Source organism: Channa argus, chromosome 7 (genome assembly GCF_033026475.1).
Source record: "Channa argus isolate prfri chromosome 7, Channa argus male v1.0, whole genome shotgun sequence".
Taxonomy (NCBI): domain Eukaryota; kingdom Metazoa; phylum Chordata; class Actinopteri; order Anabantiformes; family Channidae; genus Channa; species Channa argus.
The window spans coordinates 16555731-16582593 of NC_090203.1; the positions used below are offsets into that span (position 1 = coordinate 16555731).

Sequence of the window (26863 nt, forward strand, 5' to 3'; positions counted from 1 at the left end):
GTGCTTTCTCATCAACTTTTCTTGTCCATCTTGCTACCTGCCACCAGTCCACTTTGGTAGTGTGTTTTAACTTATGTGGTGAAATCTGTATATTTACAGTCTGACTATTATTAAAACTAGTAATAGTGCTGCTGCTGGATTTTAATAAAAGTTACTATAGGAAATTCAGACTACATTGTGGTGTGACCATAGGGTGTAATTAAGTTTAACACACTTTTAGGCCCTTTTGAGGAGAATTTTAGGTGATTTAATTTTTGGTTGATTATTTGAATTTGTGCCTATCATATTCCATTTAAAGGGTTTATTTTCAAACTGAAATCTTCTTTGTGCTGTTGGTATGATTTACACTTATTGCACGCCTGCATCAATCCCCTGTAGATCTCCCCCAAATATATTTTTTTTTACAGCATCTGTGCTATGTTTTAACTTTTGATCACTTTGCCAATTTATGTGTCACACATTTGAATTTAAAATTTACAAAACAGTGGAGCTTTTCCAGCAGAATATGGACTATATTACACTTTTTTTCTTTTAGCTGTAGTGATCATTTCTAATTATGTTTGCCCACCACTCATGGATAAATGCAGGGAAACCAGCTGTCTGCACTGCACCATAAAGTAACTGTTGGCTAACAACGAACCCCCCCTGTTAAAATCCATTATTTCTATTCCCTGACTACTGTCATTATCCTAACAACACGGAGAAAACTCAGGCTCTCACACAACCCAGTATCCCTCTTTAGCCAAAATCAGTATTAGTTTTTCACCACTGTCCCCGGGCATGTTCTGGCTTTCTGGCTCAATAATCCAGGGCATATTCTAAGATCCTTAACCCAGCAGCAAGCCTTGTTTTTGGGCTTTAGTCCAGATCTGCTCTTGGGAGGTCCTACAGCTCCTCCAAACCCCCTTCAGTTATTTCTTTCTGTCTTTCTTTTCTTTTTTTTCACTGTGAAGGATTTTTATTTTCAATCATGCTGTCCCAGTCCCCAGGACAATTAGAGGTCATCACAGAGCAGTTTATAGAAAGTTGTTTTGGAAAGTTGTAATGGTCCCCTGTGTGAGTGAATAGGCTCGGAACAGCAACATTAAAAGAAATAAGACTTGTACAATACAGAAACAGAAATAGGTTGCTTATCTTTTAATAATGTTCACTTGTTGGAGAATGCTGTTTATTTGAAGCCCCCAGGAGTTAAGTTTGTCCAGGAATATTAAATGTCCAGTATAGACATTAATAGAAAGTCCTCACAAGATCTTATTCAAATTTTGAAATGTGAATAGAATATATTTTCATTTCATTTACATCAGTGATATGAGGCTTTGACACGCATAGGTTGTACAGTAATGCACAGTTGTCATAGAGTAGCAATCCATCTTAAGACATCATGTAAATGTGGAATTTACACTACATAGTATGTACTTCACTGAAGATGCAAAGCAACTACTGCAACAATTCCCCTCAATCTTCCTGTATTAGAAACCCTGGCCTCCATTTTTACCCTGAATATCAGTGCAAAGGCATTGAATTAAGAAAGGGGCCAATCTAACAATACTGAGTCAAAATCAGCCAATGCCCTGCAGGTGTTTATCAAATCTATTAAGCAGTGGACGATGAGGTTTAAAATAACCATGGCTGTACTCATTCACCTTTTATCTGCACCCGTGACTGCTCAGCTAAACTAAACACTGCTCCCTTTCTCATTTTCTCCCAGTTATTATCTTGTCAGCATGAGCTTATTGTCTGATCCAAGCCGGATGATGTCATTTCCTTCATAAACAAGTCCAGCTTCCTCTCGAGTGTCCACATCAGCTGAGCTTATCCTGTGAGTGTCCCAGTGAGGATTGAGTTCATTAGTCCCCTGCATACAGCTAAACCCCGTATCAGTTTTTATTCATTACCTGCAGCTGCACAAGACTTTATTCAATATTTACTCTCACTGGACTGTGTTTAGCTCTACAATGTTTGACACGGAATAAGAATAGGCTACTGTTGTAGAGCAGAACCACAAAAGACCAGTGTAGTGAATCACATGTTATCCCAAACTTAAACCTGTATGCAAGTACAGTCTAGTTTAGTTACACTGACTCACAGCAGTAGTCACCAGTTTGTACAGCGGCGTCAATCGAATGTAATGTATAAACACAACCTTCACTGATGTCAATAAAACTTTCCAACACCACAGCATCACTCTGGTAAACAGTCCTGCACACCTGCTGCGTTATCCAGTGGAGCTTGTAGTTCTGTAAATCAGCAAGGTAAAGGGAATGACTGCAGTACTAAATGATTTTTGGAGGTTTTATAGAGTGAGGCACAGCTGTAGTCTGTCAGCATCAACACGGGCTGGGTCACTGTATTCAGCCAAGGTAAGCACAGAGTTTGCCAAACCCAGCCCTCACTGTGTTTCTCAGGGAAGGTTGAGTTTGAAACTGCCACACACCCATGTGTTTTAGCAATTCTCCACCACATGTGTTATCAGCTGAGCCATGATTGTGGGAAAGCCCCGCAGGCAGAATGACATCATCCAGTGTTTTAACACACACAAGGGTGTAACTAGGAAAATGTAGGAAATAGTAGAGATTGTTGAAAACAACCAAAACCAATGAAAACAAACACAGATATACTGTAGATGGCCACAAACTGTTAGTGTGAGTTTCAGCTCTGCGTTTTTGTGCACTATTTTGATCTGTGAGTGAATACAAGCAGTGGAGAAAACTTCCGTGGGGAATATCTTCTGCTCTTAAATTCTCATAACAGCATTGAAACACTCAGGCATGCGACAGTAGAACCCTTTACAATATAATGCTGACATAAAGGGAAGTCTTATAGTGTCCGTGTTATGCTGCAGCATGGCTAAATGCATTGATTTCTAGCTTCAAATTGGTGTGTGGTGGCTTGCCCTTTAAAACCTTTTGCATAGTCAGCTGTTTAAAGTTGAAATGTTGTAACAGATGAGACTCCTCTGCATGTGTTATTGGTTTCCTCATAATGAGCGAGAAGCCCAGTAGCAGAGTGATTAATTTACTGTTTATAACTATGCTCAAAGGGTGGAACTGCATAGAATAGCATGGGAATCTTTGAAAATCTGATTGAAAACAATGGAAACAATGATGACTACTTTTTTGCTCTGAGCAGTGGATGATGATATACTCTAATTCACCCACAATAGAAACCTGACCTGTTGAAGTAACCGCTTTTGACGAGAATACCAAAGCAGTAAGCAGCGTCTCATCAGTGCTGGGTCGGGGAATAGAGGATCGACTGCTTCTACAGCACCAGGACCTGCATTTCTCATTGATATGTGGGTTGCGTTCAGAAAAGGACTGACACTTGACATGGCAGTACACCACCCTCATAATTTGATTTACGCAAGTTTATTCAAACATATCAATTTAGAGAGACAGATGGAATAGGTACTATCTTCCTCTTCAGTTTTTTTGTGAATAGATAGCATATGAAATTCATAGCACATAATAATTTATGACAGAACACAGATCTCTAAACAAGATCCTAAATGTTACTAATATGTCCTCAGCAGTGACAACATACAGTACTACCAAAATGTACTTTAATGTCCAATAAATTGGCCTGTATATGAGTAGTCTGATGATTTAACATTTTCAGTGATAAATAATTTTATATACACAAAGCAAAAAGAAAGACAAATCAAGTGAAACAAAAGCTCTGTATTCTAGTTGTATGGGACCTATTTACATTATGAAGATGCTAAAAAGTTACCTCTTCAGATCCTGATAATGTTACTATGACCGGAAAAGCTTTGAAATTTCAAAGTGGATTTTGATTTTCCAGTCAAAATTGTAAGACATTGTATTCAAAATAAACATAATTTCTCCTCAAATTTATGGTACATAGCTGGTATTTATTAGCAGGCACGTTAATGAAGACAACGGGCATGGCAGTTTTCTCTTTTCTCAGCAAGATTTTTTTTTTATTGAAAGTGACAAATCAGGAGTCATATGAACACATAAAAGAGTGGTGAACTGCTCATGTTGTTAAACAGAAAGGGAAATGACTGCGGGGAAGATTACATCATTGTGGTCATCACTACTATGGCCACTACACTGACCATCATCACCACTCTCACCACCACCACCATCATCATCATCATTATCATCATCATCATCATCATCTTCTCCCAGTGTTCCGTGATCTGGCATAATAACTCATGAAATTTAAAGCCCAGAAACATGGCATCACCTTATTCTATAACTCTCCAGTGTACAACTGACAGAGCTGACGAGCAGCGAAGTCAATGATGTGATGTGCTGGCATGTGAGCAGGAATTGTCAGCTGCTTTGCAGTCTACATCTCACTGAAAGACCCTGCAGAAAAGTTGACATCATTCTCATGCCGCAGAACAATAACTGGCATTCCTGATCCTTTGACATAAAATTGACATATGTCTGGAAGAGAGGAAATATATGACAACAATAGAAAATGTTGGCCCTTTTACAGGAATTGACAGCTGTTTGGCGTTGTGGAAATAATTGGAGGGGATTGAAGTGTTTTTAGCAGAACGGCAGAGTTGCCAGAGTCACGGTCCATGAACTGTGACTTTAAGAGTTCAAACCATCCTCAGTAAATGCTGTCACACATATCTGTGCAAGGCTCCAAATGTATCTACTCTTTAATGTCTGAAATCAGTTAATAACCCTCTTGAGTGTAACTTCAGTCTGCCTTTGGGCTAAATGACATAATTTGCAGATGCTGGAAGCAGAGTGTAAAACTGATATAAAAAGGGGGAAACAAGAAGGCAGAAAGCATTTGAAAAATCATAACCTCATAGGAGAGTTATAGTTCAAAACCCTAAAACCAGTTGTATCTGTTTGTAAACACAGAGTAGCTCACTAAGCCTCCTCCACCCTCTAAATGGTTTTGATTATAGGAAATAAATTAGTCAAACTTGGAGGCACTGGTTCATCTGCCATAAGTGCTTAAAAGAATGATTCAGCTTGGGTTCAACAAAAACCAAAAGCACTAAAGTCTAAATTAATTGAATACTCCTGGCTGAGTAAATGCTAACTGACTTAAAAGCTGTGTGTAAAACTCCTCTGTTGGATTAGCATCCGAAAAGTGACAGCATGGTGAGAAATGATGACCACAGCGCTAGAAGGTGTATGTTTGTTAGCTGTCAGCAGTTGGCCAAGGCGAGAGAAACCACACCTGTATGTGTTTACTGTAGATAAATACTGTAGAATAAATGCCAGCACACACTCATGCATGCTGTCACTCATGCACCCTGAAGCACACACACAAATGTAGCAAAACGTTGTGTGTTCAGAGAGAGCTGACAGCTATGCAATGTCATCTTGTTTAAATGGTTTAAGTGTGGGGATTTGCAAAAATATTCACTTTAAAAATGATTACAAATACTTACAAAGACGTCAGGATTTTGATAAAAAACCTTGGCTACACTGCATGCTACTTGCTCCAACCTGGATCCCACACTAGTGCCTCTCTAAGTTTGATGTCCTATGGATGATTAAGGCCAAGAGAAAGTGGACAGGTCAAAATGATACGTCCCTGGCATCAACCCTGTCTCCTAAATCCTATAAAACTAGCTTTGTACACAACAATGTAATTACAACCAGATTTCTATGAATGTAATATGGATGTGTTGACAAGTTGCTGAGATGCAAACATGTTAATGAACATATAAATATTAACATGTTATCATATCAATAAAATGTTACCAGTATTATATCATTTTATTTCCTGCTAACATGCACTGTTGCAGCACCACATCCAGCTGCTTAGGGTAAAAGACAAAAATATTAATTCACACGTGTGAATTTGCTTTTAAACAAATTCACAACCTCTTTCTAACCCTAACGTAAGTGGTTTTCAATCTACTGTAACCAGATGTAGAACTCTGAAATGGATCTCAAACTTCCTCCTTCTTTTGTGTTAATAAATGTTTTATTCAATGAAAAAATATGTTGCATAGGTACGTAATTAAAAACGTAATTGAGTTTGCAGAAACATAGTTTGTAGGAGACGGGTGCTCGTATAGAAAACCATTGTGACACATTTGCATCTACTATGAAACTGCACTAAAACTTACAATAGAAAAACCCCATTAGTGTGACCATGGTTGGAGGACTCTATGTGACTGCAGGATCTTCCGTTGGCCATTTCAGTTCATACTGTCAAATGCAGTGAAAACATTGATGTACAATCCCCTTGTACATCAATGTTTTCACTGCATTTGACAGTCACTGTATTGCTCAACGATGTTCCCAAGATTAAAAATGTCATCTGTGCATCCCCAGTCCTATCTGTATCATTTCTGCTCAGGTCAACGCATCAGAAAAGTCCTTAATTGAGATGGTACACGTCCTGATCAGGAGGTTGTGTCAATAAAGATGATGTTCATAGGATGCTGTCTTTGAAATTCACCTTACTGTGATCATTTTGTTCCTGGGGTGACATTTGATACACCATCCTATTCTGACAATTAATATGATAATTTGTCTGCATTTGTCTCTAACATACAATATTCAGGGAAACCACATGTACTTTGTGATTCATTTAAACCAGTTTAATTTTATTATTTTTATTGCATGACTCAGGGTGTAATACAATTAACAGGATCAACTGGGGTTCTCACATGATCCGAAACAAAGATGAGTAACTCTTTTATTTGCTAGTACCCATAAATATTCCTGACTCATGGGTATTAACAATCTGAGTCACTGTTATAAAATGAATCCTTTAGACATAGAAAACCATAGTAAAAGAGTCACAGCTTGCTGTGAGGTTGACTCAATCATCGAAGGGGTAATGACGTCATTGTCTCAGCGATGAAAATCTGTAGCCTCAAGGTCTCTGTATACCGTACACTGTGTTTAAAAGTGTCTTTAGGCACAATGCAGTTTGGTCTCTTACTTATGAGAGTCATGTTGGTGTCTATAGAGGACACACTGAGTGTTGTGTTTGAATCAACGAGGAAACACATTTGCCAGCTGAATCATTAGCGGTACAATATACTGTATATCTGAGTCATTTGCCAAGGCCCAAACAGCAGCTTTTGTTTATTGGCTGCTAAAGCATTATCATACAAGTAGGATAGGATCTTTTTATTTTTATTAGATGGTTAGGTAATTAGTCAGTGAATCAGTTAAAAAGGTAGAACCTCTGTCTGGCCTCTATTTTTATTGGTTTACAGAAGGTGGGAAGCTAATGTATTGTTGTTTTGATACATGCTATGCATACAGTAATTTGTCTTATGTTAGGAGCTCCCATCTGCGTTGGGTTTAGATGTTTTGCTGTTCTGGAGGTGATGAGAGAATGTTTAAATTAGAAGGTAAATGTAAATGAAACGTGATCAGATGACAGTCCCTCTAGGAATTTCTGATGTTACAATTGCATCAATTAACTCAATCATTCCCCTGTGAATTCTGTGCAAACCTGCAATGCATAACATCATAACAACATCACAATATGCATCGCAATTATTAAAAATCTTTAGATCACCGCAATCATTAAAAGGTCTGCGAAATCATGGAGGGACTGATATGATTGCCGAAAGTCAGTGTGATGAGAAGGTCATACAAAGGATCTCACCTTCTTGTTTTTGGAATCCCTCTTTGTGTCACTACAACACTTGGACACACATGCACACACAGGAACGTATCTTCCTTCCTGTGGAATGACAATGGTTACTTGTTTATCCAGTTGCCATAAAAACACAATTGACCACAAGTCAACACTAAATGACTCCAAACAAGCTAGATTATTGCTAATTAAGCTTTAATAAGCCCTTATTAAACGTCCGCAGGCCTCGTTAGGCAGTTCATTAAGTCATTTCATCCTTTTATTCCTTCATTAAGTCTTTTTTCTTGTCTCCTTTCTTCTCAGGGAGTGTGGGAGTGGTGAGGTCTGGGAGATCATGACCTTAATTCTCTCTAAGACAGAGGGTTTAATTAACACTAGAGGCGTCCTCACTGGTTCCAGACTTCTACAACAGGAATGTTAAGGGGTTGCCAAGGTAAGGCACTAAGCTAATGTATTTTTTTATTTTTTAATTGGCAATATACAGTAATAAACTTTTAAATTACATCTACTTAGATCCTCGTACTTAATATAAAATTAGATGGTTACATTGAAAGCATAAAAACACAGTTCATGAATATGAATTTATTTTAGCAGTGTGTCAGAGACATGACTAATAATTACTTCTGCACATTTTAATTCTTTTTTCACCTGATTCTAACAAAAAGTAGTGGAGTAATGTAAATGTATAAATATATTGCAAACTGCAAAGTACTTTATATAATGGACTGGATCTAAAACTATTCAGTCTAAGTGGCAGTGAGAACATACATTATGCATCCAACTATATGCAGTTTTTCCACAGTGAACCGTGGCATTTCAGATGCCACAGTACTCAGAAAGGTCAAAGTGGTCACAGCATTTGCATATAGGTTGTTTACAGTTAGAAACAGGAAATGTTGACCTATTAAAATTATAAACCCACAAAACCTAGTTTGACTGAGAAAGCAAAAGGAATGATACGTTTACCACAGCTAAAGAGCAGCCCAAAGTGGCTAACCAGCAAAAATTTCAAAATGTTTTATACATAATTATTCACAACCTCACCGTTTTTTCAAAATTGCAAATTGTTGTTGAAAGTATCTTTTTAGGCAATTAGGGTCAATTTTCTCCATATGCCTAGTTTAAAATTTGCAGTGTCCAGTTCAAAACAAAAACTGTAAAATAAAAAAAATCAAGATTATAGCACAAAAACGTTGAACAGTGCAATGCAAAATGTTAGCGATAAAGCTGAAAAAGAAAAGCTTAGTTAGGAACAACATGTTTAGTTTCTGCTATGAGGGGGGTTCCTAACTCTGTGTAAAATATTAGATTGGATTAGAAGGGAACCTCTTCCATCAACCAATAAAAAACATCTGAAAGTCAGAAAGTATAGAAAAATATTTGCCAAAAACTCTATGTATTAGGTCCAGGTGTGTGTGTGTGTAGACAGACAGTGATAAAATACAACACATGGAGTCTGGGTCAAATTTAGCCATCTAGATTAACTGAAGGAGATGCATGTGTGATACAGAGCAAGAGAGAGTAATGGAGATAATGTGTGTGTGTACGCACACAAGCATGTTTTTGCATGTTTATTAGCAGTTTGGATCCTGCTGAGATGACAGATGTTCATGACAGAGATAGTCAGAGATGAGATGCAGAGTCTAAATTAATCCTTGTGTGTGTGTTTGTGTGTGTGTAGGTGTTTGTGCGTTGGTGTGTGTGAGTGTCACGGGGAGTATTTTTGTCCATGGAATTCAGAAAACCTGTCCTTCACCTGTCCACATGGCATGGTGTGTGTGTGTGTGTGTGTGTGTGTGTGTGTGCATGGGTATGTACTGTATGCTGACATGATTTAGTGCATACAGGTAAGACTTCCACCTTCAGCTATGAAGTGATTGAGTTACCTAAAGCTTCAGCAGATGTCCAAACCCCAGGTTTCTGTCCCTGTTCATCTTGTTGTTCTGTTTTTGTTGTTTTGGAGTTTTGGAATTCCTCTGACCTCGACTGAAGTCAACTGCACCTATTTTCCTGTTAAATTCTTTCTGTACTCTTTGTCTTGTTTATTTAGTCACTGGATGTTTATTTATTTCAGTTTACTGTGGCTAAGTTGGAGCCAAGCACACATACACACATATAAAGACATACTCCACAGACGGTTGATGATGACTGAGGATGTAGATAAACATGCACCCACGTTAGAAATACAAGGAAGTGCTGGTTTTGACATTATGCAAAAATGATAGCTCCAGTATAGGAAGGCTTAAGAGAAATACCCCCGTATGTCAAGTGATTAGTTACACAATTACAACCATAAGTTCTTTTAAAAAGCAGAAGCTCTAACTGCATGTACCTTTGTGTAGGGAGAAATGAAACTTGTGTAACTTGAAAATCTACAGTTGAGGCCATGTTGGTTTAGATATTTTGGTACATTCTCCAGCAGCAGCACACAAATGAAAACATCAGAGCTATAATGTTTTGTTTTTGTAAAAACCTGTTATTATTTTGTGTTGAATCATTTTCTGTTAAACCTTTATTACCCATTTTGTAATCTGCCATAGTGTTAGGATGGCTGTTTTTTTATTAAACAAAAATAGGATTATATAGGACATAACATAATTATAGTGGGAACTCCCCAGTTCAGTATACAATTCAGCCAAGTCTAAATTTGGAAAGTAGTGGCTGAGACTTTGTACAAATGTTGAACCCACAGGATTCATTGTATGGGACGTTGTCTGCTGAGCAAGCCAAGCTTTAGCTGTGTGTTTTTAATTGGCTCTAATTGTAGCTGAAGTCTACTCAATGAAAGCAATCAAAGGCAAGACATTTCAAGACCCTATTCACCAGCCCCAGGGCCAGAACTTCAGATCAGGAGACATGCACATGAATGTACAAATACAAACACACACACACATACATACAGGCAGTCACCCACACATTTCCTGTGTGTTTCATGTAAGACAGTCCTTTCTTCTTTCTCTTCTGATTGGAGAGGAAGTGCGGGTCTAATGACTTTTCCTATGCGTCACAAAAACTGCATGTGGGAGGCAGACAGCCACGCTACACGTGTGTTCATGTGAGAACCTCGATCCATATTTGCATGTGTTTGTGAAGGCCTTGACACATGCAGGTTTTGTTATGCTTTTGGTAGAGGGTTTGTGATTTATAAAAACTGCATGTAGCATTTGTTTGTGTCTGGAAGAGAAATCTTATGTGCGTGTGAATGTGTTTGCAGGAAATGTGCACACTGCTACCGTTGAGTAGTTTTGGTCTGTCTCTGAGTGTCTGTGTTCCTTGCTTAAATCTTCTAAACACAGCTACCACTGATACCTCACACAGTTTGCAAAACTCACAGTTTTTCCTTTTTTTGTGGTACTACTCACGCTCTATATCGATCATAATCAATATTTTATTCCTTAGGAGAATTAGTATGTACCAAGCTAAATTTTCAGTTAGAATTTGTTGTAGTGAGGTATCATATATTTATGATGTTTGTTGCACATTTATAAATCTTTTTCAGATTTCCCATCAGTGTCTCATTGCATTATTGTAATTCAATCCCAGTATCAATAATGAGTCAAATTCAAAGTAAGTACTTTTTAAAGATAAAAGTTCTAGAAACATGTTTAGGGTTTGAATTTATTGAACATCTCATAAGGATACAACTGATGCGGTATTTCACTCTATAATACAATAGCTTAGTGCTGCAGGTATCCAGTCGCATTCATGCAACTGACACTTGTTGTCCTCAGTCCCCTTTGGGGTCAGATATCTCAAGCAATATTAATCAGTCAGGTTTTCTGTTCCTCATCCCTTCTCCAAAAGTCGGAATGATTCTTCTGTGTTGGCGAAAGTGAAACAAGGTTAGCTATGCTTGAGGAACCAAGCTGCAGCTGCAGTGAGTTGTAGCTGCTCATCTGGGGCCACAAAGATGAGTTCTGCTCAGAATGAGTAGCCGTTCAAATACCAGGGTCAGTGCTCAGCTATGAGCAAGACAAATTAGTCTCTAGAAAACATTAGTTTAAATTAAATAGAATACAGAACCAGTCTTTCGATTGTATACAATGCCTTTACTGAACTGATCATCCTAAATTCATCCCCCTTTGCTACCTTTGCTCCCTGGTTCTAACTCCATCAATCCCCCCACTATGTCTTTGGCTTGTGGACACCCATTCTCTCTTTCTATCCCTAGCTTCTCCTTCCTTTTAACACCATTCCTTCCTCCCTCTAGCCTGTCTCTTTCTTCTGCCTCTGCCTCCCTTGTTTCTTTTTGGGACTCTCAGCCTTCAGTAGGTTCTTGTGGTGATTGGAGAGGTGGATATTTATGAATAAGTTTAAAAAACAGAATAAAAAAGAAGACTATAATATGTTCATAACAATCATTTATAATTTGGTTAGCTACTACACAAAATAAGAAAGTAACAGAACTCCTCTAAGTATGCTGTGAATTATATATAAAACTGTTTCACATTTTAGAAAACATGCTTGCTGAAAGTAAATGAGAAGCATATGTGTGAATACAGTATGTGTACTAAATATGATGTTACAACCATTTTAGCATAAAGACTGGAAAAAGATAGGTGGATTTGTGGGTCTTCTTTGGCTGTGTATTCTTTTCAAGACACGGAAATGCTATTGATGATAGTTTTTTCAACAAGAAAGTAAATAAGCATGTTTACCAACATGAGAAATCCAAATTTTTCATGTAATAATGTTTCAATTTGCATGTTTCAACGCGCCTGTTTCACCTTTGATACTATTGACACACTCTGCTACAATTTTCTATTCACAATCTAGTACGGAGAGTTGTTTTTTGTGTTGCTTAATTACATAATTCCAGCATATATGTATTTACTGATTTTAATGAATACTGAGTCCGTTTTGCTCTTTCACTTAGGTCAACTTCCCAGTGGTTTAATGGAGGAGAACACTTGGGGTTTGCTTCTTTGCAGCAACATGTAAAGAGACGTTGTTATTCTCTCTCTCTCTACTGCTCTCTTTATCTCGCTTGAAACCCTGTCTCTTCCAACTCCACATCATCTGCAGTGAGACTACTGTTTCAGTTGACTTCAGTTGAGGTCAGACAGCTAGTGTGTACTGCCCTGGGGATATACAGACTGGCTACCAACCAGAAAAGTTGGAGGGAGATGTTCTGGTGTTCTCTCTCTCACATTTCTGAGAGCTTCTTGCTACCGCTTGGAAGAGCTCTTGAGAAGCCAAATCTGATTATTAAAGCAAATAACAATGACCATAATGAACGAAATACTGTCTGTCTCATTGCTTTTCAGTTTCTTCACTTTTCTTTAAATACATAACAGTTATAACAGAATCAGATATCGGTGCACTTGATGTTTCACCAGTGGGGGTTTGTGGTACCTTAATGCCAGCTAATTTTGAGATGCGTGTGTTTGTGTGTGCCTGTGTTTTTCTTTACTCACTTGACTTTCCCTGACAAGTTTAATCTAGGTAAACAAGGAGCCAGACAAATGAGCAAGCGAGAGAGAGAGAATCGGGGTCAAGAAGTAAGTGAAACAGTGAGAATGCAAAAGGCACAGACAAACACTTACTCAGGCTAAACCCTGAAGCCATAGACAGGAAGCTGATATTTTCCCAGACTTGCTTTACTCTGTTTTTTTGGAGTCTGATCCGACAATTGTAGCTTCCTCTGAGGGGCTAATAATACAACAGAGCCATTGTGCAACACGTCGTTTCCCCTTGCTTGATTTAGCAAGAAAGAAGGCGTTTGCATGCAATCTTTCCACTCCCAGTGTGGTTGGATGGTGTTTTTACTGCCATCAGATTGGATTCTCACACAGCCTCATAATAATGCACTATTATAGTCTGGCTCAGATGAACATGAGTAAAAGGTTAACACTGGTCTAGTTAGTTGGCTCTACATTTCAGTTTTCCATTTCTTGTGTATCGTGCACCGGTGAGATAGTTTCTTTAAATAATTTAGGTGTAGGTAGAGAAGCAGGTATGGAAATATAGAAAAATATTCTGTAACTAGATTTTGGGTGCAAGACTGATGCAGACATGCAGAATTGCAAAGACACGCAAAAACATCCAACACACATTATGACAATATATGTGGAGAGTTTTGCTAAGATTTGGTTATGTAAAAACTTGCAGGGGAGTTTAAAGGTGTGTTCAGACAAAAATGCATCATTTGTGCAGATGTTAGCTGCGTGTTAGCTAATACCACATGCAGAGGCGCTCCATGCCAGCAGGCAAGGCCGGAAGCTGCTTGGGGCCCCAGGCTTGTCGGGGCCCCAGAGGGCCGACAAAAGTGAAACTATTTACAGCAATGGCTGTGCGCAAAGTTTGCAATGATAGTACCCATCGCAGACGTCCCTAAGTGGACCCTGAATTCCTACTCTGTTGCTCACAGGTCTAATGAAAACCAGCTGATAAAAACGTTGAGGAGTTATCATTCTGGTAGCGAAAAATAAGGAAAGGGACAAAAAGGAAGATAGTAATAAGTGGAGCAGTGGAGATAATAATCAATAAACTAAATAGCGTTAGCTGAATGCTACTGGTGTAGCTGTAATTGTACACATGAATAACAAAACTTCCACTGGTATCAAATTGTTTTTGTTTACTTTGACATTTACCCTAAGTTATTTCAGCTTACTAAGTTAGCAGAGCAGCCTAATGTATCCAGCTTTGCTGGAGTCACCAGTAGTCAACTTGTTAGCTTAGCCAGCAGGCTGTAGCAAACTGATGAAAGCTGCGTCCAACTAATCGATCTGTCAAGCTATAAGAAATTTAGACAAATTTACTACGTTGTATCACTGTAAGTTATTATGCGGTGTGGTGTATATTTTATTGTATTTTCCATATCTTAAGCTTGTTTTATGTTGCATACATTTTTGCCAAGGGCCCCCACAGACTCTAGGACCACCACTGAACATAGGCATTGACCCCAGTATGTGGGAGTCTGTAACTGTATGTTTCTGTGTTGAGCTCAGCCTCTGTCAGAACTCACTTGTTATTTTTCTCAGATGTCTCTCTCTGTACAATAAAATAGCAAATTCAGAAAAGGGAAAAGTGCGGATTATTTGCTGTACTTGAGACATTCTGAATAAGCTACTTTAATACAGAGGCATATTATAAGATTAAAAAGCATCTTAATAAAGGACATTTGCCTGAGGCTACGAGTTCCTACGAGAATCCTGTTTTAGTTAGCAAGTGCCAACAAGTAAATCTGCCAATGTGACGGTTATTATTTGAATAATATTTTGTTTCCAAGAATAAATGACCTATTTCAATAATTTATCAGTTTCAATAAAGTTCCTGTAACAGGAAAAGGCGCACTGGAAGCCAATGCCATTTTCTTTGCCCCATTAGCAGGAAGTATAGAGCTGCAAAGAGATTTTGGATCCTGACAGGACCTGTGGGCTCATGAAAAAGCAATGAAATATATTCCTATTGTTCTATTACATTCATCAATATGTATGCCTAAAGCGTGTATTGCTTTCCACGAACTATATGCACCCAAATCTGATTAGCTAACTACTTCATGTATTGCGTATAGATGGTTTCAGTGTGATAAAATTCTGCTCTGTAATCTGATCTTCTAACATCTGGTTTGTATCTTGCCATTAAAACCAGGATTTTATAAGAAATAAGGATCGAGATTATATTGATTGTTTTCAACTTTTACTTCTAAATTCTTACATTGTGGTTTTCTTTCATTTTCAAAGAAATAAAATAATTAATTCTTTAAGGTGGATGAACAGTTTATTAACTTTATTTGCGTGTTTTAGATTACAAAGATAATTAAGGACAATATTTCACTTATTTGTCTTGTGGGATGGGTCTGACTTTTAGTAGATACTGTCTTGCAGGTGTAGCATTGAAAACAGCTCTAACTCTTGAGAAGGCTAATGGGAAATGGAATTACACTACATGCTAAGATGAATGGTTTTTCTAGTATGTTTGACACAGTCTTGTAAAAAGCTATAAATGTTCTTTCAAATCAAATATTAATGCAAACACTTCTTCCATATTCACTTGATTCTTGTCTTACAGCATATTGAATCCAACATGTAGATTTATGCAAATTATATGTTGGATTTTTTTTAAAGTGAAAACTCACTTGGTTTTCACCTTTTCTTGATGCACAAATAATCAATGATGGGGTTAAGAGATTTCAGATGATGATAAATGATAAAAAGTCACAAGAAAAACAGGATCTTTGCAGATCTAAAATTGATTTTATGAGCAAGACAGTGGAACACGGATGCTACAAATCTCTGGCTGTCCTAGCCTGTCAGACCAGGTTGACCAGTTTCTCTGACTCTTTCTCTTTCTCTCTCTCTCTGTGTGTGTGTGACTGTTTCCTTGCATGTATCACTATCTGCTCATCTGGCTGTTGGCCTATCTCACTGTTTGTCTCCATGATTGGCTAACCATGCATTTTTCATATTATCAATGAGGCTATCAATTGAAATGTATATGTGTGTGTCCATGGGTGAAATGACCACTGGGTTCCTGCTGTGTTGACCATATGCTCCCTCTATTGTCTTTCCCTCCAATCCTCCTTTTTTTACTCCACCTGGCCGTTCTACTTTGACCACCCATGTTGTTCAGCTTGGGCTTTTGTTTTATACTGAATAGTCACATTATTCAGCCTTGTCCGTACAATGGCTTTGGGGCCCCATGTTGTGTCCCTGTAGGCAAAGGTGGTGCTGCATGAAATGAATTCGTACTGGGGGACCAAAACAACTGTAAAGTGAAATAAACAAACACTAATTAAAGTGTAAATAGCTCATAGGGATTTAGAGATACGTACTCTATAAACTTTCATGTTTAAATAATCTCCTGTTAAGAAGGTCTTTCTTCCAATCTGCAATGCGTAATCAGCCTGATCAGCGATCTTCACCTTCACTGAACAGATAAAGCAATGATAACCACCTACAGAGACACAAACTGATAATCAAAGATAAAAATCTCAGCACTGCTGCACATTAACGGACAATGAACTGTGCAGCACTACTGCAGTTTCTAATACGTCGTAAACTTTAAGCTCATACAGTAGGGTTATCTAACAACTAAATAATATTGCTGCTAAATATATCAGAAGGCTTCTACTGGATGTGAAACAACTACTAACTTATCGATTGGCATCAGACTACTGCGAAATCCTTCCTCTCTCTCCACTCAATCTACACTTTGTTATCTGTCATTCCCCAGTAGATAGAGACCATCAAGGTTTAATTTGTCTTGCTAAGAGCATGTAAATCAAATACCAGACCAGTTAGGTCACATGGTCAGTGAGCATCTAAAAGAAGTGAATCTTTGTATATCTGTGTATTTGACTTTATCTGTCAGAATGCATGTTTTTGTCTTTGAACGTGTGCAGATTGTCTCATTAAATGTGCCAATAAACCTATTTGTCTCTGACTGTGTGCATGTGTTTCTATTTCTTTGCTCGTGTCTTCTAATTAGGGCACTGATTAACTGGGCGTGGACTTGAAAGGACAGCAGATTTTTGGTTCACAGACAGGAGGTGAATAGGCATATCTTTGTCTAGCCTGATTTGGGTGATTTGAGGATGAGACACAGTGAATAAAGTGAAAAAGCAGAGAATTGGCACAGGGAGTGGCTTTGTTTTACCTGCTTCCTTCCTCCTGTTTTAACAGTATACAAAGGATGCCATGTAGACAAAGAGAATTAAGCAATGTCTATGCCAAAAGCTATTTTTTAACTTTGAGTGATCAATTACATCATCTTATTTAAAACAGTTTTTTTTCTTGCTAATTGAATTATTACTTTAAGACATATCCTTTTATTCTTAAAAAGCATGTTACTGATAATTAGGTTTATTCAATACAATTAAAATAAGTGTTTGCATATCTTTGTCTTGCAGTAAACATGTGCTTATGTCCTCTTTAAACTTTCTTCCAGTCTCTATTTAGAGACCAGATGCCAGTAAAACTACCCTGCAGTCTCTCTCTTTCTCTCGGTAAATCTAGCCAGCTGTCTGCCCTCCACTTTTCACCTTGTTTTGATTGACACAGTTTTGTGTGTGTGTGTGTGCTTGTGTGTGTGTTTGTGAGAGAGAGAGAGAGAGAGAGAGAGAGAGAGAGAGAGAGAAAGTGCAGTCTTGCATGTGCATACATGTCAGTGGGCTTTCAGTGTGACCCTTGCCCTTTTGTGACTGACAGACTAAATCTAACCATCCTACCTCTCTCTCTTGCTCTCGTCTCCTTTTCTCCCCCATGTTTCCTGACTGATAGCCTGTCAGTGGGACAAGTTTTCAGGCTAGGACATTATGTGTGTGGGTGTGCGAATACCCATGAGACAGGGAGGGAAAGAGAGCACGTTCAAGTGTGTGTTTGGGTATAAGTGAAGGTGTGTGCACAAGTTAAGGGGGTCACAAAGGAAAGACACAGACCAGACATCTCAAAAATAACAACCTATGCTGTTGCGAAGCTGTGTGCTTGACTGTGTATGTGTTTTTGTGTGTTTTCAGAAAGAGTATCTGGTAAGTATTTAGTCAGACTTTGACCTTTGACCCTTTCCTTTGACCCACCACATCCTGTTCAACACATTCATACATTTGCACACCCACAACACCCGCACACTCACACCGTGGGGTTTAAGAGATTTGTGTTTGTGTGGGCCCCAAGTCAATTCAGAGAAATTGCCGTTTTTAAAAATATAAGCAGCTCAGAGTAAGAAAACATGAAAGATGTGTAGAAAATTGATCAGACATGTTTTAGAGTTGTTAACACACACATTATGGAGAAGCAGCCAACATTCTGCTTAATTACAGCCTATATTTCAATATATATATATATATATATATATATATATATATATATATATATATATATATATATTATCTGTTATTCCAATTTATCAGTGAGAGCAAAACATGATTTACCTCAAAGTGTGTGACAAAGTGATAAGAAGAAAACAGGAGGTGAGCCACAAATTCAGAATAAAGTGAAAGGTTTTTGATGATTTATAGTATGAATAATTATTTATAACCAGGTTAATGCTTTGTTTTTCTTGGGTCATATTTGAATGTAGAAATAAAGTACTTCCATTAATTATGCTCTAAACCTTGTATTTACACTACATCTGATGGCAGTAAATATCGCAACATCTAAATAAAACATAATAACATTTTCACTAGTCTTTCAAAGTTATCAAACATAAAAAATAAATCTACAATAAATCAGATTGCGGCAGTATAGAAAATGAAAAGTGAAATATAGAAGGGAAGTGGAATTCAATAAAATTACTTGAAAGCGCAGACTCAATAATGGTTAGGTTTGAATTTAGCTGGAGGGGAAATTTTCCCTTTTTAACTGATGGAGCTGGATGAATGGGTTGACTGGGTGCTTGGGCGAGAAATTGGTTTAGGCAATAAGTGTGTGTGTTAGTGTCCAGGGTGCGGCTTTGTTTGTGTGTGGCTGTTAACGGATGTCTGTGTATGCAAGTCAAACAGCCTCTATCCTTAATTCCAGGGTGAACCTGGACTTCCTCCTCTTTCAAGTCTTCTTTTCCACTCATACTAATACAAGACATTTATAGACGAATCATCTCTTAGGCAGTGCTTCCTCACGCCCTCACTTAGATGTTAATGTTTTTGTAATGTGCCTACAATATATTAAGTAGCTTTCTTCAGCAACTATAGTGCAGCATTATCCAACTGTTGTTTGGGAGCTAATTAAACCAGCTACATATGTGTACAATTATTCTGGTGGTGAGTTTTGGTTTATAGAGAAAACTGAAAAAAAAATTGTTAAAGAATGGTTCAGTTTATTTGTTGATTTTATTGGTTTAAAGAGACATGATTGGACATGCATTGCTGTCTGCCACAGACACCAAACATGACACATGAAATTCAATGTAAAAAGTTAAAATCCTTCTCTTAAGGGGCTTCAATCTCATCTGGGCAACACACACTAAGTCATTCACCCCGCAGGACAGTTGTCCATGTCTCTTACATCTAAAGAAGTACTGTGTTATATCTTCTTTTTGAATGTACTACGTGCCATCCGTTTGAGATGTTCTCTAAGTTCCCTGAAGTGTTACTTGTCACGACACCAGCTGTGTACTTGTTCAATGTCCCCTCACACCAGGCTTGACCCTTTTGACTTTTCACCTTCAGAACGTTGAACTTTGGCTTTTGGAGAAATGCCCCTTGACCTTAACAGGTCCTAATGGTGAGAAGAGGACTGCTGGTGACAGTAGGCAGATGGAAACACACATATATGTTAAGACAGACATATGTGCTAGCAACATTGAGACACACTAATAGAGTGGAAAGTGTTGCTCTGCAGGCCTGAGGAGTGACAGGAGAACCATGGGGACACACACAGAGTTTAACCTACACAGGAAACTGCTGAGACATGCAGGTCATGTCTGCTTCCATGTTTATGGACACAGCAGACTTGCAAAGGAAGGCAAGTGGACAGACACTCAGTATGTGTAGCCAGCTTTCTTTGTTTCGTGTTCTGTTGAGCAAAGTTTTAGCCAAGACAACATTGTCTGTTTGACAAAGTAGTGTCTGTTTTTTACCCGGAACCACAGGTCGACCTGACTTTGTTTTATTACTGCAGTTTAAGAACATATATACAATTTTGCACAAACTCCTGAAGAACACACATGAATACTGCACATGCAGTAGGTAGAAGGTTAACCTGGACACAAAGTAATTTATTTTGGTCTCCAAGGGCTTCCTTCTCCTAAAATAATGAGCGTCATAGTTTACCCTTTACTAAATCGCCCCAGTAGGTCACAGATGGCATTTCAATTACCAGGCTAAAACATACACAATGTCAATGCATGGCATTATCAATAAATATGCAAGTGGGTCCCCATTCCTAGCTCCTTGTGTACATACACAAGCACACATACATTTTCAGACATCCTCAGATACATCTGGAGACAAATACACAAAAAAGTATGTACTCACATGTGTACTCGCACACACATATTGACACGCAAATGCACGCGCACACAGAGCCAGATTACTTTGCTTATTTGCTTAGCAAGCAATCTTTGCCGGGGTCAACGTTCCTCACCCCTGCAGCACACCAATCTATAACGCCAGCCCTGTGGGACCCAGTCAAGCCAAGGTATTTGTAAAGTGATCTGAAGTTAGTTTCTGTGCTGCATGCAACTGACTTTCTGTGTTGAGTTAAGATGTGTGCACTGTGCAGCTACAGAAGAGCAACTGTCCTTTTATTTTTTTTTTTAAATGAAACTCTTAGCATATTATGTGACGTCAGGCCTTTTGACATATCTCTACTGCACTTCGTGTGTTAAGTGACTGAGTCAAGATCAATATGCACCTTTCTGTAATTAAAATGTAACAGCAGAAAGTGAAAAGTCATCACCAGTATGTGTGTCTCCTGAATATTTTCATAATTCTATACTGCAATTACTGGCTATAAATGTTTTTCTGTACATTAGGAGTGTTAAGTGGCATTGCATATAACCCATTACAGATAGTAAACATTATTTTGATGCTTTGTCTTTGCAATAATAGTCAAAATACTCAAACTCCACAACATTTAGCCTGCTCTAAAACACTCCTACCTGTGCCATAATGACCATATATTTTATTGTATTTACATAGTACTTTGAGCCAAAGCTGTTTCTGATTGACCCATTCATACACACACAAACACGCACCTACAAGCTACTTTGCATGGTGCTGGTTTAACAATCAGTTCCCTGTGTTCAGGGGTACTAGACATGTGGACAGGAGGAACTGATAAAGACCCTGCATTTAGTAACTGACCCCCTACCTACTGAGCCACACAGAAATTATTTGACTCCTTAAATGTTTATTGTGTTCATTCTATATTTTCATTCCATATTTCTCTGTACACATGGTCTGTACTGACGTACTAGCACAGCTCAAAGTGGCTTTTGAACACTCTTATTGTAAATTATTGGGTTTTTTTGACACAAACTGAAGGTGTGACATGTTGAGATCTGAAAGTTATAAAAAATCTGTGTGAATGCAAGTCCTACTGTTTAGGAATATATAATTCTCCATTGATATGCTAACAGATATTTGGGATCAGGGGTTTAAAGGCATACATCCACCAGGGAGTTGTGGGCTAGCAGAGGGTAGCTGCATAATCAGCCTCACCATCAGTTAACTGATGTTCTGCATAATCGAGATGGGATTTTTGGGTCAGTGTGTATGTATGTTGTGTGTGGCTGTTGTGATGTTGCAGAGGTGGGGTTATTCTTTAATCTGCATGGATGTGTACATGTCTGCATGTGTCCTATGTGCATGTGTGTCTCAGAGAGAGAGAAAGAGAGAGAGAGAGAGTACGTGTGCATCAGGGGCATTGACCTCTTTCCCCGCAGGGAGAACAGCCCCTGTCTCATTATGGAAGAAACATTGAGAGTGAGACAGAGAGACAGACACACAGGAAGGGAGAGAAAAAACAAAAAGTGAAGTTGTGGAGAGAAAAAAGATGGGGGACAGCAGAGGTAAGCAGGCATAGAATGTATAAAGGGGCTAAAGGTCACTCATCCATTACCACAAAGAGCAGGAGGGGCCATGGCAAAGGAGGATGTGTAGTTTTCTGATTCATGCAAAAAACACCAACACACACTCCAACTTCCCTCCATGGGGTATATGTCACAATCCAGACTTGACTGTGGCTTAATTAAATCAAGAAGTAGTGAGTGGGTGTTTAATGTTTAGGAAACAGGGGAAGAATGGTGGTAAGGGTGGATGGTAGAAGAGTGTGTGTTTATAGAGAGACATGATCAGATTGTCACGTTCCATGTGTGGTTAAGTTCACACAAGGCTTTGTCTGAATGTGTGTGTGTGTGTGTGTGTGTGTGTGCATGCGTGCAGAACATGTGGATGTATGTAAGTCTTGATCCAGCCTGTGTGCCTTGTTACACAGCAGGCAGGTTAAAATTTCTTTTAAGTTAGAATGAAATAGGTTTTTGCTTCACAGACCCCGCATGGTTAATATAAGTTCAGAGACAATACAGAGGAGGAGGGCAGAAACTGAAAGAGCAGCTGTAAGATGGAGAAAATCAAAGGACGACATTTAGCTCTGGTTATTGTACATATCACATGCAATTTATTAAAGTATATTGAAGTGCCCTCTTTGTAGGTGAAAGTAAAAAAAGGATTTAGGGTGAGATTGGGACTATACTGTGGTTGCGCGATGGACAATGCTGAGAACATGTCCTCATAATCTGGAAAAATAAGAGAAAAGCACTGAAGTACAAAATCACCAGCCATAAACCTTACCAAAGCCCATCACCTTATGATCAGAGACGGTGCGGTTTATCTGGCGGGAAGTTCCTGTACTTAACAATCATAATCTAAGTTCCACCTGTGTTCATGCAACACCACTTACATCTACAAATGCCTGAAAGTTTAGGTTCTTTAACCATCTGTGGCACGGATCTATTTTTTTCCCATAACTTACACTTCCTTGGTGTCCCAGTGATTCTCAAAGCTCCTCTCGTATTCCTGTTTCCATATGTGAGCTTAGATTGCTCATGTAGAGACATATGTGCTGCCTATTTGGGTGCTTGCATGCAGTCGTATCACTACAAATATTGTTGCTGGATGTGTACTGCCGCCAAGAAAGTGAGAGATGGATGGTGTTAGTGAGGATAGAAAGATCAATGAATATAAAGAGAAGAAAGTGCAGAGAAACAGCCCAAGGGAAACAGAGCATTGGACTGAGGAGCAGACAGACAGCAAGGACAGAGATTGAGTGGGAGTCAGAGACAGAAAAAAAGGGTGCAAGAAAATTAAAGAAACCACAACAGAAGCCCAAAGCCCACTAAGTCCCCTTCTCCTTATGATGGTGGGGTGTGGTTTTGTGGATCTGGCACAACTTCCTACAGTTCAGCTCCTTTCTAAACATCTCATATATACACCCAGTCAGGGACAAAATCACAGTTAACCACATCACAATGTTTGGGCATGTGTGTTTGCATGTGTGCATGTGTATGTATATATATGTGTGTGTGTGTGTGTGTGTGTGTGTGGTTAGCTAAGTTGCTCCCAGGCACACACAAAGCATATGCTGCTGGAGCATGTTCGAGCTGCCTCTTGATTTCATCTCTTTTTAATGCCTAATCCCTGTCTTTCTTCTCTTTCCCCTCTTTCTGCTCACTTTATGTGTCCCGGGCTCTGTCCTTTGTCTTCTCCCCTTCTCCACCCACCATCTTTCCCTTCCCAGCATTGCTCCCTACGTTTTGAATATAACCTTAGCTGGTCTGGCAATATTTTTTTCCATTAATGTCAATAAATGTCCTTTTTCCCGATTCCCCCCACATCTGTCTTTTTTTCTGGGTTTGATATCACACCGAACCTTTCAAAGTGTCCTTGTTTGTTATAGATAAGTTTCAGATAGCGGCCAACTCACCATATGGGTCAGTCATATACTATCCCAACGGGTGGGGGGGTGAGATAATAGTTTGCTCATGAATGTTTCATTCTGGTGTACATAACAGTGGCTCAGCTCTTTGGTAGCACACACTGAATATATGATTATAAAATTCTATCTGTTCATGTCTGTTCAGACTCTTCTTACTCTGTCAGTCTTACTTACATTCTTTGTCCTTTAAAGTTGCCCATCTTTTGCTTTTGACACAAATATCATGCAATTGAGACATATCACCATTACATTGCTAACTTATCTTCATTTCCAATTTTCCCATTTTGTTGTTACTTAAGCATTTGTAGCAGTAAATAATTGATAAGAAGAAGAAAGACAAACTAAAAATACTGCATAAGTGAAAAGCACAACTTAAAAATGTCTGTACTTCAAGCAATGCTGCACGATCTGTAAGATGTTTACCTATATAACAACATTATGTTGTAAAGTGACTAGTGAAATACACTAAAGAATAGCTATTACGTTATAAATTAGCATGTTAGTATTGTCATTATGATGTTTACTTTGTTTACAAAGCTGATGCCACACAAACATTTGCTAATTGGTCAGTTGATTTGACTGTTATCAAATTATTTAATTATCAAGTACTTGTCAGCGAATACTTATGGTTCAGTATGTAGCCTCCTAGATTGTAGCCCAGTCTTCATTTTGCAATCTTGTTTGTTTTGTAATAGCGTCAGAACAGTCACACACATCATAGCTCATGGTAAAAATCTACTGAACTTTAAGTAGAAGGCTGCCTACTATGATTATGCACCAACAGGAGCAGAACATGCCCTTTTTATTAATGGGATCCTTCTAAATCGGGCACATAGGCAAAGATTCACAAAAGTGCTGATATTTGGTAATAAAGTTCAGAAAAAGTTAAGAATTACTTGATGAAGTTGTCGGTGAATAATCAAATGATCAAGTTGTTGTACTGTAGCTTTTTCAGAGATTAATCGTTGTAAAGGATTTAGCTTCAATCTATTAGATTTTGTTTTAGACATGGTAGAGGTAGAAGATCAAGGTCATAAGGTGCCAACTGAACACTAGTTTGCTACTGATGGGCTAGAAATCTACCATCCACCTCAAATTCAACAAACACTTCCTTGATTAGTGTTCTCTGACACAAATGTAAGTGAATTGTGTTATTCTTTTTAGTTTTTAAATATAGTTCATGGCAGTGGTAATTATGAAGCCTAAGTCTTAATCTAATTTATGGCTTTGATGTTAAGGTTTTTATTCATGCATCCATTCTCTATGCCAGGTTGTTGTATAAAGCCATACTGTATATATCAATAAGGCAGGTAAGTGCAGGTGCACAGGAGATTCATCTTCTTTATGTCTTGCCTGGAGACAGCAGGAGACAAACTGCCCAGCCACGCTTCTGTGTTCCTGGAAAAAGAAAAGGAACCTTGTTATTTTCTGTCAAGGTTGTGAAGCCCGGGGTAACTTTTTCAAAACTTTGGTCATATTTATTTCCATTGTTTTCGAGTGCACATTGGAAATACTGTACTATATGCTGTTGTCTTTCTCCATGTCTTTTTGTGTTATAAATTAAACTGACAAAGTCCTTTATAGGTTTCTGCATACCTAAAAACCACATGGGCGAGGTTGTTGTTACCATCAGTAGATGAACCTCTATTGTTCTGCATACAACTACTTATGTTCCCTGTGAGGGTAGCTAGAAGCTCATTTTTATCTGTCTGCCCAGTATTCAGGCATGTATTAAACATCTTGATCAACCAGCTTCAAACATTTAGCTCTCCTACCCTACACAAGTGATTGCCAGTAATGAAATAAACTACTCTAGTCTTTTGACTTTATGGGCCAGATTTATGTGCATGGAAGCAGAGCTCAGATTTCATTCAATTTACACACGCAATCCGTAATTACTCTCTGATTTACAAAAAACAGATAATAGACAATCAGTGACTGGGACAACCTTCAAGGTGCATTCAGAAAGTGAAGGAGAATAGACTTTTTCACTGTGCTGTTCCAGTTTACTTAAACTGAGAAACAGATGTTTTGTGAAACTTTTTTGGAGAAAGCTGCATGTGTGGTATGGACTTGGACCAGATGAATGCATTGGTATCTGTCCATAAACATTAAATTACATCCTCCACTTTAGCCTCAAGTGGTCCTTCATTGATGTACATTAATCCAAACACTGTCTACTCTCATTTATTGTAACTGTTTTAGATGAGGCAGTGTGTCTGCTTCACTTGGAATTGCACTGTAAGAATACTCCATCAGTTGTAGTTCAACGCCATTTCCAAAACCACATGTAAATGTAAAAAATTGTTCATTTATTTCCTTGCTGGTTTAAATGCCTATTTCTGTATCAGATATGATCCATCTTCTGTTCGTTCCTTCTGTTCAAACGTAGCCACCATTACTGTGGCTGAGTCAGGTCTTTTTGCCAACATAAAGTGGTGCGGAGCAGACAATCGCCTGTAAATGTCTACATTATTCTCCCCTCATTGACAATTATCTTACAGCTGGGGCTCTAAAATTGTTTGACTCATATTAAAACATAGAGGTAATAATTTTATTCCCCTTTGTATTCTCTCGCTTTCATTACATCACTTCCTGTGTCCCACTTGATCAGTGTCTCTGGCTCTGATTAGGTCTTTGCAGTGGTAACGACTGTGGATGAGTCAGGCCTCGTGGTACGTTAAGTTAAGATTTTCTCCCTTTTGCTTTCTCACTCTGTTCTCTCGGCCATTTAGTGGACTATGAAGCTGACAGACGATGGCCATGAATGATGAATGATGACTGGAGGTCTGTCTGGTGCCAACAGAATGCATAATGCAGCATAGATACAGCAATTTCAGACCTTCAAGAAACATGGTGCATTTAGTGCATCACACCACTGGCACATCAGATCTACCCTCAGCAGAGAAGTG

The 26863-nt window shown here is 38.5% G+C and overlaps 1 long non-coding RNA gene across 5 annotated transcripts in view; it reads left to right on the plus strand.

Annotated features, from left to right (window-relative positions):
- Positions 1-26863, plus strand: part of LOC137130727 (uncharacterized) — a 144524-nt gene that overhangs the window by 40600 nt on the left and 77061 nt on the right. For all 5 annotated transcript variants that reach the window (XR_010914885.1, XR_010914887.1, XR_010914884.1 and 2 more), the window contains exon 3: positions 7876-8005. This is a non-coding gene — a long non-coding RNA (uncharacterized lncRNA). The remainder of the gene's footprint in view (positions 1-7875; positions 8006-26863) is intronic.